Raw genomic sequence first — 13,320 nt, forward strand, 5'->3', positions numbered from 1 at the left:
GGATACACTCTTAGAATTGTATAGATTTATAGAAAAATCATATCCATGATGGGTCCTTAGCTGAACTATCTTTGTTTCCATACTTTCATGATCTTCAAAATTCATCCTCTCCAAGACATAGCGTCTTGCATGGCATGGGATAAGCTATAGTCGAATTGTACAAGATGAAAATTAAATGTTGAAGAAGCAGAGGTCATGCTTAATTACGAAAAAACACTTGTCGTCGTTGCGTATCGTTTCAACAACGAAGGTCTCCTGAAGCTTAATGTTGAAGCACCGACCTTCTACTAGGTGAGGCCTGTCGCACAGACCCTGGTCGTCACCGCACCAGCCGCACTCCGACGGGAGACTTTCGTCCTCCGACGACAACATTTCCTAGGTTCATAATGTTGGGGAACGTAGTAATTTCAAAATTTTCCTACGCACACGCAAGATCATGGTGATGCATAGCAACGAGAGGGGAGAGTGTTGTCCACGTACCCTCGTAGACCAACAGCGGAAGCGTTATCACAACGCGGTTGATGTAGTCGTACGTCTTCACGATCCGACCGATCAAGTACCGAACGTACGGCACCTCCGAGTTCTACACACGTGCAGCTCGATGACGTCCCTCGAACTCCGATCCAGCCGAGTGTTGAGGGAGAGTTTCGTCAGCACGACGGCGTGGTGACGATGATGATGTTCCACCGACGCAGGGCTTCGCCTAAGCTCCGCAACGGTATTATCGAGGTGTAATATGGTGGAGGGGGGCACCGCACACGGCTAAGAGATCTCAAGGATCAATTGTTGTGTCTCTGGGGTGCCCCCCTGCCCCCGTATATAAAGGAGCAAGGGGAAGGCAGCCGGCCAAGGGGAGAGGCGCGCCATAGGGGGGAGTCCTACTCCCACCGGGAGTAGGACTCCTCCTTTCCTCGTGGGAGTAGGAGAAGGGAAGGGGGAAGGAGAAAGAAGGAAGGGTGCGCCCCCCTTCCCTAGTCCAATTCGGACCAGACCATGGGGAGGGGTGCGGCCACCTTTTGAGGCCTTTCTCTCCTTTCCCGTATAGTATTAAGGCCCAATACGAATTCCCGTAACTCTCCGGTACTCCGAAAAATACCCGAATCACTCGGAACCTTTCCGAAGTCCGAATATAGTCGTCCAATATATCGATTTTTACGTCTCGACCATTTCGAGACTCCTCGTCATATCCCCGATCTCATCCGGGACTCCAAACTCCTTCGGTACATCAAAACTCAGTAAAACTGTCATCGTAACGTTAAGCGTGCGGACCCTACGGGTTCGAGAACTATGTAGACATGACCGAGACACGTCTCCGGTCAATAACCAATAGCGGGACCTGGATGCCCATATTGGCTCCCACATATTCTACGAAGATCTTTATCGGTCAGACCGCATAACAACATACGTTGTTCCCTTTGTCACCGGTATGTTATTTGCCCGAGATTTGATCGTCGGTATCTCGATACCTAGTTCAATCTCGTTATCGGCAAGTTTCTTTACTCGTTCCGTAACACATCATCCCGTAACTAACTCATTAGTCACAATGCTTGCAAGGCTTATAGTGATGTGCATTACCGAGTGAGCCCAGAGATACCTCTCCGACAATTGGAGTGACAAATCCTAATCTCGAAATACGCCAACCCAACAAGTACCTTTGGAGACACCTGTAGAGCACCTTTATAATCACCCATTTACGTTGTGACGTTTGGTAGCACACAAAGTGTTCCTCCGGTAAACGGGAGTTGCATAATCTCATAGTCATAGGAACATGTATAAGTCATGAAGAAAGCAATAGCAACATACTAAACGATCGAGTGCTAAGCTAACGTAATGGGTCAAGTCAATCACGTCATTCTCCTAATGAGGTGATCTCGTTAATCAAATGACAACTTATGTCTATGGCTAGGAAACATAACCATCTTTGATTAACGAGCTAGTCAAGTAGAGGCATACTAGTGACACTCTGTTTGTCTATATATTCACACATGTATTATGTTTCCGGTTAATACAATTCTAGCATGAATAATAAACATTTATCATGATACAAGGAAATAAATAATACTTTATTATTTCCTCTAGGGCATATTTCCTTCACATAATTCAAAGATTAAACTTCTAAAATTCAATATATGTACTACAAAAACTAAATTATATCATTATTATTCATCACGGGTTGACTATTGGTCCGTCGAGTCTTTTTTTGAAAACTCTCAGCTCACGTGGTGTATATATTCGACAGTTGGTGATGGTCGCTCCTCCCTTCGTCCTCGAGTGCATTAAACCAAAATGTCTAGCACACGAGAACGAAGGAGAAGCGACCCCCATGACAACTGTCGGCATTCTTCTTCTCTCATATATGGTGGAGCCTCGACAAACTTAAAGTCAACCCGTAATATCATTTAATTATCTTTCTAGAAAATCCAGGCCACTCAATATTTCCTACATATTCTAGCTCAAGTCATGCCAAAATTCACGGAAAAATCTAGCATGACCTTTGCTAAAAAAAGGACATATCGAGTGTCTGAAATTTGCCGGAACGTAAATTAATCAACACTCCGGCAAAACATAGGCCACTCGGAGGTGTTACCTGCAAGCATGGTCGGCCACTTGGGCAATCACATATCCTATTTGAGCAACACAAGATATACATGTTTATATCTACATCATATGAGCATTCAAACTTGATGGTCATTGCATTTCAATGGTTGAAAATATGAACAAAAACATTTCAAAATATCTTATAGGACTCATATTGACATGGAGATTTTGCTGGTCTCACCTCGAGGTCGGAGGGGGTCAGTGACGGGGACGACGGCGGGGATGATGGAGGGGCTCCTTGATTTCTGCAAAAACAAAAACCCTATAAGCTATCAACTAATCAAATGCATACGCCTTGCATAGTGCTCTCCAATTTGAGCATTCAAAATAGGAGTAGTTCTACAATTTGAGCATTCAATAAGCAAAACTAAATCATAAAATAAATTAGTATTCAAATTAGCATGCATTCAATAAGCAATACTAAATCATCTCTTGCGTCCGTACATCGTTGAATATTATCACTAATACATCTCGAATAGTATCATATATATAACATCACTAATACAACTAAAACCCTAGCAAACAACGGGTATCGGCGCGGGTGGTGGACACCCAAAGAGAAGGAACCATCACAGGATCATAGCTCCAGTGAGATCCCTGAAGAACCTGCCCTCCAACGCAACCATGTAGCGACGGACGTGCTCGTCCTCCTCGCTGACATGGTGACATACCACCTCCACGGGGGACGGAAGCCTCCGCACCATCACCGGCCCACGCGACCGCCACCAAAGAAGGTTCGGGTCAACGACGGGCTGGCTCCTCACCAAGCTGCGGCCCCCGGAAGGTAGCACCTCCCAGTACCAACCCGACGGGACCCAGTCCTGGACATGGCCCCTCTGATCAAGCAGGCCTCCTTCGCCGAGTCGACGATGAGGATGCGGGATAGGCATTGTCTACGTCGATGCGAGAATAATTGCTTTAACTAAAAAATAACAACAAATGTGACATGTTCAAAATATGGCATGTCCACTCAAAATGTATCAACCTAGAATTCTGTTAAATACACCTAAAAATAAACTAGTTCTATTAATTTTCTTACTAAAAATAAACTATTTCTATAGTAAAATTTTAATTAGATCATCAAATCTCATATATATACCTAAATTTTCTTACTAAAAATAAACTAGTTCTATTAATTCAACTAGTTTAACTAAGCACTTACTATAAATAAAAAATAAACTAGTTCTTACTAAAAATAAACTAGTTCAACTAGTTATATTAATTTTCTTACTAATTCTATTAAACACTTACTAAAAACGGTAAAAAGGTACATTATACAATAGTAAAAAAACTATAGTAAAAACAGTAAAAAATAGAGATGGAGGGAGGAGGGGGTGGGAGGAGGGAGGAGAGAGGAGGAGGGGGAGGGGGTGGGAGGAGGGAGGAGAGAGGAGGGGAGGGGCGGTGGGAGGAGGGCTGCCGGCGGAGGGCTTAGCCGGAGGAGGGAGAAGGGCGGAGGGGGCGACCGGAGGATGAGGGAGGAGGGGTGGCAGGAGGAGGAGGGAGAAGGGCGCGGTGGGAGGAGGAGGGAGGGGAGGAGGGAGGAGGAGGGATGGAGGGACTACCTCAGTGGAGGAGAGGCAGGAGCGTCAGCAGCGGCGGGCGACGACGGTGGTCGGGGAACGGCGGCGGCGGCGGACGACGGGGGGTGCGGGGGAGAGTGAATGAGAGGGAGTGAGAGGGTCGGCCGCGCGGGGACGATAAGGTAGGGTTAGTAGCAGCGCGGGTTGAAGAAAAGCACTACTACTACGGAGCATAGCAGTAGCGCTGGATAAGGATACGTGCTGCTGCTAAGTGGGGCTAGCCGTGTGTGCCCAGTTCAAACTTAGCAGTAGCACGTTTTTATAACACGGGCTACTGCTAACAGGATAGCAGTAGCGCCTTTTACTACCACGCGCTACTACTAAGTAGCAGTAGCGCTTCATTTTATCCAGCGCTACTAATAAGATTCTGTGCATAAGGTTTTCCCTAGTAGTGACGACTCAGAGATACATTTCTGGGATGACAAGTGGCTATGAAATGCCACTCTTCGGGAACGGTATCCATCCTTGTACCGCATTGTATGCGATAGCTCAACTCTACCCCGCCAGATGTATCATTTAGGAGGGGTTTGATTGGCCCCAGCTTGTGTCAGGGCAACATCTTCTATCGAGTTTGGATTCGATTAACTTGATACAAGGTTGGATGTTTTTTCTAGAATGTCACTGCATCCGGGTCCGTGCACTCACACGCTTAGAGATTATAGCGGACAATAATGAATTATTTCAAAATCGAAAATGCCACCAGAAGTTAAGATTTTCATGTGGTATCTTCGGAGAGGAATTGTGCTAACTAAAGACAACCTCGCTCTACGCAACTGGCAAGGAAGCAAGTAGTGTAGCTTTTGAACTCTTGATGAGGCAATCAAACATCTTTTCTTTCAATGCAAGTTTGTGCGTTCTACATGGTCATTCATGCAAATAGCGTCCATTGTATCTTCCAACAAGTGTTGCCAATATATGTGGCCACTAGCCTTACGGAATACCAAATATGTTTAGTGCGCTAATACATGTGAGAGTGTCTGTCTTTCTATGGTCGCTTTGGCTATGTAGAAGTGATTATGTTTTAATGGAAAAACCTCTTCTCCAATGCAGGTTATCTACCTTGTACGCATTGGCTTTGTATGTGGTCTACGCTACACCAAACGGAGTAGCAATCTCGGTTCAAGTGGTCAGAGAGGTTTTTACCCAACATGGGGGCAACTTAATCTCTGGACCGGTCCACCTTCTCCGTCAACATAAGCATAGTTTCGGTCTCATATGGCTTTACTGTTGCCACTTTATTGTTTTTATATTCTTTGTAGGATGGTTCGTTTGATGGTTGTGTACATCTTAGCTATGCAGAGGCCGGATATGCCTCTTTATGCTTTGTATCTACTCGATTCTACATTTTTAGTCAATAAAAGTGTCATTTATCGAAAAAACAATCACAATTTTTTTGCCATGCCCAAGCGATAAATGACCACTATTTGAATTTATATTTTCAAAACCCCGCAAAAGAGTTGATATTCATGAGATAGATAGAAAGTACAACGTTAGGGCATCTCCAAACCCCTAACACGGACACACTATTTGTCCGCGGAGTGGTCTGGACCTGTTCGTGGACATTGATATGGGAGCCAGCCATCCAACCATGTCCCCTAAATGTCCATCTATGCATGTTTATGTCGCGGTTGAGGAGAGTGAGGGGATGTTCGGATATCCGACATGGTGGCTTTCAGTAGGCTAAACGGATGCCCGGACTCCCCGAAAGCCCCCCCCCCCCCACGCCGGTTTGGTTCTAGTTTGACGGAATTTGTACCTTTGGATCAGTGTGCGGCCGTTTGAGGGGTAGCATTGGATGGACAAAAATGTCCGGACTCTCTCAAAGAACATATAGGGGCAATTTGAGGTTCGACGTCGGAGATTCCCTAAAGATGGCATCACTAAACCACACCAAAGAAGGCACGACCCAAAAGTAAAACTGTAACCTAAACAACTACAAACAACCTATTCCCTAAAAAAACTATGAATGACCTAGAATCCCTACACACTGAAGGACGCTATCTCAAATCGCTGTGCAACCATTTGATTCGCCCTTCGGGAAGGGTTTGATGAAAACTAAGTTTGGTCTTTTAAATATTGGTGGTGGCCGAACAACTATGTCTGGGAGGATACTTGGCTTGGGGACATGCCCCTTGCTTTACAATATCCTTCTTTGTACACTAGCGTTCAGCGCAATTAAGTCTATGTGAGCACAATATTATTGTGATATCCTGGCTTAATAGGGATGATATACTACTTATATCAATAAGGAATTCCTTCTTTTCCGGGAGCCCATTCGGAAAGAACTTCAAAGTTAAGCGTGCCCGGCTTGGAGTATTTTCAGGATGGGTGACTGACCGAGAAGTTGGTCCCAGGTGCATATGTGCACTACTAGGGAAAAGCCTAGCAGCGGCGTGGGTTTTAGGCCAATCAGTAGCGCGGGCAGTAGCGCTACTGGTGCGGCGCTACAGCTAATGGTTAGTAGTAGTGTGCGTTAACCCACGCTACTGCTATATCGACTTAGTAGTAGCGCTTTCTCCAAAGAGCGCTACTGGTAATTACTAGTAGCACTTCTCCCTGCCCGCGCTACCACTATTATTTCGTATTTTATTTCTTTTTTATTTCATGTTGTATTCATACACCTTTATACAAGTTTTCATACAACAGGAATTTAGAGATTGTTTTTACATCATAATGAGTTATTACATCACGGGGTGAAAGAACCGTGGACTAGTTTCAGGTGGATGGACATCGACTTGAAACTAATCCGCGGTTCTTTCACCCAATGATATAATAAATATCATCATCATCATCATCATATCATTAACAACTTATCATCATAATACATCATTGTCATATAACACCTCCTCATGATCATCGTTTTCATCAATGAGACATCACATATCAAATTGGTCACTAGTCATAATCACAAGTACTCCTCATCATCAACTCTAACACATTGTACCACATAATAAACATATTGTACCTCATAGGACCTACTACATTCTCTTAGGACCTACTATATTCTCTAAGGTAAAATAGCAAAAAACAAGATAGCCCCTGACTCTCCATTATGGAGAATGGAGATTATCCTGTCTCTAATTCTTGCCTTTCGCTTAATGTTGCTTCCAAGAACCTCCTTACGACTGTCCAAACATTTTTTTCCATTCATTGATTAGCATGTGTTCACTGGTTTTACCGAAAAAGGCTTTCGCCCCGCGTTATATATAAAGCACAGATCAACCACAGCCCAAGTACAAACACACCCCACGACAACACACGCACACACCCAAGGCGGGATACATAGGCGCTGAGCGCAGCAAAACCACCCCTAACACTACAAGACCAATCGGGGACCTCCACCGTGAACATGCCACCGCGAAGAGATGAAGCCGCATATGACGAACCGTGAGCTCCAAGGTGGCGCCTCCAAGAAGGTTACGCCGCTATCTCGCCGCCACCGCCTGACCCGGGGGTCAGAGTTTCCCCTGGAACGACACGATGACCGGTGAGAGCCGCGACGAAGCCTTCAAGAAGGTAACGCGCTACGCCGCCACCGGTCCGTCCGAGGATAGAACAGGTTTTCACCCCAGCAAACACTCACCGCCACCGAACGCCACACCCCTGCCACCATGCCGCCCACACGGCCATGGTCACCGGGAAGCACCAAGCCACGGGCTCTGCCCATGAGCACCATGCTACCACCACCAGGGCCGCCGCCCCAGCATCCAAGACCTTGACACCACCGCACCCGAGACCCGTCGCTACCCCAACCAAAGAGACGAGTGGAAAGGTCGCTCCTTCACACACCCCTAGACGGCCCCCGGCGCCGAGACCCAAAGGGCCGGCCCAAAAATGGCCTCCATCACCCGTCCTGCGGCACCGGGTGCAAGACAAGCTCGGTCCTGCTGCCGGGCGCGAGACGAGCTCGGTCTCGCAGCCACGGGCGCGAGACGAGCAATGGATCGCAACTGGGAGCGGTCCAGCCCTATGACGAGGGTAGAGCCTAGACGACGAGGGGAGGAATCGAATGTCGAAAAAGGCCACTCACCGACGGCCGATGCCGGAGGAGACCAGCCGCCGCCGTGAAACGATCCAGACCACCACCATGAGCTACCACCACGCCGCGGCAGCCCACATCCACGCCGAGACCCCAAGGAGCATCCCCGAGCCCCTTTGCAGCAGCTGCGACACGCCGCCGAAGACGCAGCCCACCCCTCGGCCATGGACGCCCGGCGCCCCGCCACCTCGCAAGGAGCAACCAGACCGCCGGCCGCCCCGCCACCACCTTAGCCAGGTCGCCACCGCCACCCACACGACTGCCGCCGCCACCACCCGGATCTGGACAGGGGCACCCAGATCCGCCGCCAGCAAGGCCCCCGCCCCCAGAACCCCAAGAGCCGCCACCACGAGGGAGAGGGGGGTAGGACCACCGGGACGCCAGCATGCCAGGGGGGGAGCAGAGCCCGAGGACGGCCGACGACCGCCGCCGATGACGCAGAAGGCCGCGCCCCGCGACGCAAGCCTCCGGCGCGCGGGAAGAAGATGCCCCGCCGCCGCCTACGCCGCGCGGCCTTTAGCCGCCGACGCGACCGGCGGCGGCGAGGGGAGGGAGGCCGGGGAGGGGGCTGGGGAGCAGCGGCGCTAGGGTTGGCTCCCAGAGTCGCCCGCGGGAGCGACTCGGGAGCGGGGGGGGGGGACTTTCAAGTGTGCTAGGTATTGAAAGTGTTCACCGGTTTTAGAAATCCGATATGCACAGGTGAGATCCGTATGATGACCTTATTGTATGTTCAGAACTTAAGGCGACCATTCTGATACATCAGATGAGGCACACAATCCATCGGGATTTTCTGTTGAAAAACATAGTAATAACTTCGTAGTTAGCAATGATGTACTAGTTTTAGAAGTATGCAAAAGATGCACGTATGTCGTAATAGTAAAAAATCTTACCAGGGTATCTCCATAGAAGTTACCGTGGTTCAACATGTGCACTAGTGGCACGTATTCACCATAATTTGGAGGAATTCGATAATAGGTATTGTAATTCTCAAGATCAGTACAAAATGTGATCAGATGATTTTTCTCCTTATAAGTTAATTCGGAGCCATCGGTGTAGTGGGTTTTGTCTACCATCTTCTGCACATTCTTTGAAGAATGAAAACAAGCTGTCAATGGAAATAAGCTGTCAACTATTTTGAAATAAATAATATAAATTAGTTAATAACTATGTTTGAGAAACTCACATAGCCGTAGAATCGGAAGCGTATCAACAAGGACCCAAATGTCCATATTGTCTTGCTCGATGTCAGGATCACCAAGATCCATGGTGACAATCATATCCTCATAGAAACCATACATTTTGCAAAGTGCTTCTCAATTTTGGCAACCAAAATGGGTTACGCTCTAAGAATTGTACAGATTTGCTTCAAAGTCCATATCATGATGGGTCCTTAGGTGTATTTTCTTTGTTTCAAAATTTTCATGGTCTTCAAAACTCATCCTCTCCAAGACATAGCGTCTGCATGGCATGGGATAAGCTAGTTGAATTGTAAAAGATGAAAATTAGACGTTGAAATAGTTGAAGTCGTGCTTAATTACGAAAAAAACACTTGTCGTCGTTGCGTACCGTTTCAACATCGAAGGTCTCCTCGAGCTTAATGCTGAAGCGCCGATCTTCGTCCAGGTGAGGCCTGTCGCACAGACCTCGATCGTCGTGGCACCAGCTGCACTCCCCCGGGAGACTTTCGTCGTCCGAGTACGACATTTCCTACGTTCATGATTCAAAGATTAAACTTGTACAATTAAATATATGTACTAAAAAAACCTAAATTAGACCATTATTATTCATCACGGGTTGACTATCGGTCAGTCGAAATGTCATTTAATTATTTTTCGAGAAAATCCAGGCCACTCGATATTTCCTACATATTCTAGCACAAGTCATGCCAGAATTCACGGAAAAATCCGGCATGACCTTTGCTAGAAAAGGACATATCGAGCGCCTGAAATTTGCCGGAACGGAAATTAATCAACACTCTAGCAAAACATAGGACACTCGGAGGTGTAACCTGAACATGACCGGCCACTTGGGCAACCACATATCCTATTTGAGCAACACAAGATATATATGTTTTTATCTACATCATATCTTATAGGACTCATATTGACATGGAGATTTGGCTGGTCTCACCTCAAGGTCGGAGGGGTCGGTGACGGGGACGACGGTGGGGATGATGGAGGGGCTCCTTGATTTCTGCAAAAAAAACCTATAACTTATCACTAATACATCCCGAATAATTGCTTAAACTAAAAAAATAACAACAAATATGACATGTTCAACTAATTCTATTAATTCAACTAGTTCAAATATAAACTTACTATAAATAGAAAAAAATAGTTCTTTCTAAAAATAAAGTAGTTCCACTAGTTATATTAATTTTCTTGATAAAAATACATTAGTTCTATTAATTCAACTAGTTCAACTAGTTTATTAATTTACTTACTAAACTAGTTCAACTAAAACTAAACTAGTTCAACTAGTTTATTAAATTACTTACTAATTATTTTAAACACTTACTAAAAACAGTAAAAAAAATTACATTATACAATAGTAAAAAAACATCTACTATTAACCATACTACCCTAGTTAACTAGGACCATCACTACTACTAAAAATCATTATCTATGAACTCTAAATTAACATCTACTACTACTAAAAAACATCTACTAACTAAGCAGAGAGAGAGGGGGTGGGGGGCTTACACAGAGAGGGGAGAGACGGTGGCGTGGAGGTGCTCGCCGACGGAGGTAGGGCGGTCTCGGGATCGGGAGGCGGCGGTCCTGGGCGGGCTCGGGCGGCGGCGATGAGGTCGAGAGCGGCGGTGGGCGGCGGCGGTGAGGTTGAGGGCGGCCTCGGGTGGCGGCGGTGAGGGCAGGCTCAGGCTCGGGCGGCGGCGATAGAGGAGTAAGGGAACAGGGGGAAGGAGGAGTTAGCAAAATTTTGAGCCCGCGGGTTGTTAAATCGAACTAGCAGTAGCGCTCTTAAGGAAACGCGCTATAGCTAATTTAGCTATAGCGCGTTTTAGAAAAAAAATGCTACTGCTAAAGGAAGCAGTTATTTGTTCTGTTTATCCCAATATCAGTACCGCTTTGCCCTGGAAAAACGCTATAAGTCTAAGCATGTAAAAACATCAAAAATATACATTGGTCATCATTGATCTTTTTGTGTAGAATCTAAATAGTCAACATGAATCCTCACCGTACCTGTATAGGTACAGGCGAGGATTCATATTGCAGCCACAAATCCTAAACATATAGTTCAATGAAGACCAAGTGCTCGAGATAGTTTGAGAAGTAACATATTTAAGGTGGTAAACACCTTGTTCGCTTAGTAGCATGGGACTAAACTTAATTATTTGCGGTGATACTTAGCAGCAGCGAGTTTTGAAGAAAAACGCTGCTACTGAGTACTTTAGCAGTAGCGCGTCCAGGGGAAGGGCGCTACTACTATATCTAGCCTGGAGGCAACGCCGTGGCAATTATAGTAGTAGCGCTTGTTTCAGCTAGGGCGCTACTGCTATATTGGTGCTAGTAGCGCGGTTTCCTGGAGCTCGCTACTGCTAATTAGCAGTAGCGTTTGTTTTTAAACCATGCAGCTGCTAAGATTCTGCGTATAAGGTTTTTCCTAGTGGTGATGTGAGGACAGAGTGCGCAGAAAAGACTAGTGTGATCTGTGGGGCCAATCTAGATGCCGCCAGGAGTAACGACCACTAGTGGGTGTGTCCGGGGCGTTATGGGGGTGTATGTGATAGCCTGGCTTAATAGGGATGATAGACTACTCATATCAATAAGGAATTCCTTCTTTTCTGGAAGCCCATCCGTAAAGAACGCCAAAGCTAAGCGTGCTCAGCTTGGAGTAATTTCAGGATGGATGATGACCAGGAAGTTGGTACCGGGTGCGCATGAGTGAGAACAAAGTGCGCAGAAAAGACCAGTATTGATCTGTGGGGCCAATCTAGATCCCACCAGGAGTAACGACCATTGGCGGGTGTGTCTGGGGCGTTACAATTATGGTCAACCAAAGATGGAATTACCTCTTCATAGTGAATGGATCGTTTTCAAACGATCACAAGGAAAACTCTCAAGTTTGTCAGAAGTGTGCTTATACAAGCATCTTACCTACAATTACAATACCCTCAAACATATGGCCAAACCACAACACAAATTTCTTGAAAAAAAGGAAAATAAGTTTAGTGGGATAAATTTGAAATTTACAAGCATACAACTAGAAAATATTCTGGAAAATGATTGTTTTCATAATCTTCATTAAAAGGAGGAGCAAAATCTAGTGCACTAAAAGGAGGATGAACTCATTTGTACTCGGTAAATATCGGAGACCTCGGGTAATCTCCTAATGATGCCAAAATAACATTAGCATATACTTATACTACTACATGAAGTGGGATGTCCAATATCCTATCCCTTGGATACAATATTTGATAAATTTAAATGTATGGTTCAATTAATACTCAATATTGTCGTGTACACAATGATTTTCCAAATCTTAATAAATTAAATATTTGGCTTGGTACCCTTAGCCATCCTTGTTTCATGATCATTATAAAATTATTGACAATTCTGTTGGTCACAACTTACCAAGTTACAAATTTCTCCAAATCATTGGATTTTATGTGCACCACATATGTCATAGGGGAACTCATTTTTAAGGAAGTGTCACCTTGAATTTCTTAATGAGCCAATTGTTCCTTGAACACATTCAGAAGATATATGTGGATTACTTAACCATTATGTGGGATCATTTAGATACATGATACTCATAGAAAAATTGTAAAATGATTTCAAGTGTGTTTCTTATCACACACAACCATGCATGATCTTACTAAATTAATTTCTCAACTTATCAAATAAGAGGAAATTCTCCTAAACCCAGGATAAACTCGTTTGAATGGGAAACATCACTGAACTCGGTTCACGAGTTGTGTTTGGTCATATTTAGTACCTTATGTACATACTCAAAATGGTTTAGTTAAATCTCTTATCAAAGATTGTGAAATTCATTACATGAACACTCTTCCAGAATCATAATTTACCATCCTCTTTCTGGACACGTATGGCCTTACACACCGTAAGTATGATTTAA

This window comes from Aegilops tauschii, chromosome 1, assembly GCF_002575655.3.
Source record: "Aegilops tauschii subsp. strangulata cultivar AL8/78 chromosome 1, Aet v6.0, whole genome shotgun sequence".
Taxonomy (NCBI): Eukaryota; Viridiplantae; Streptophyta; class Magnoliopsida; order Poales; family Poaceae; genus Aegilops; species Aegilops tauschii.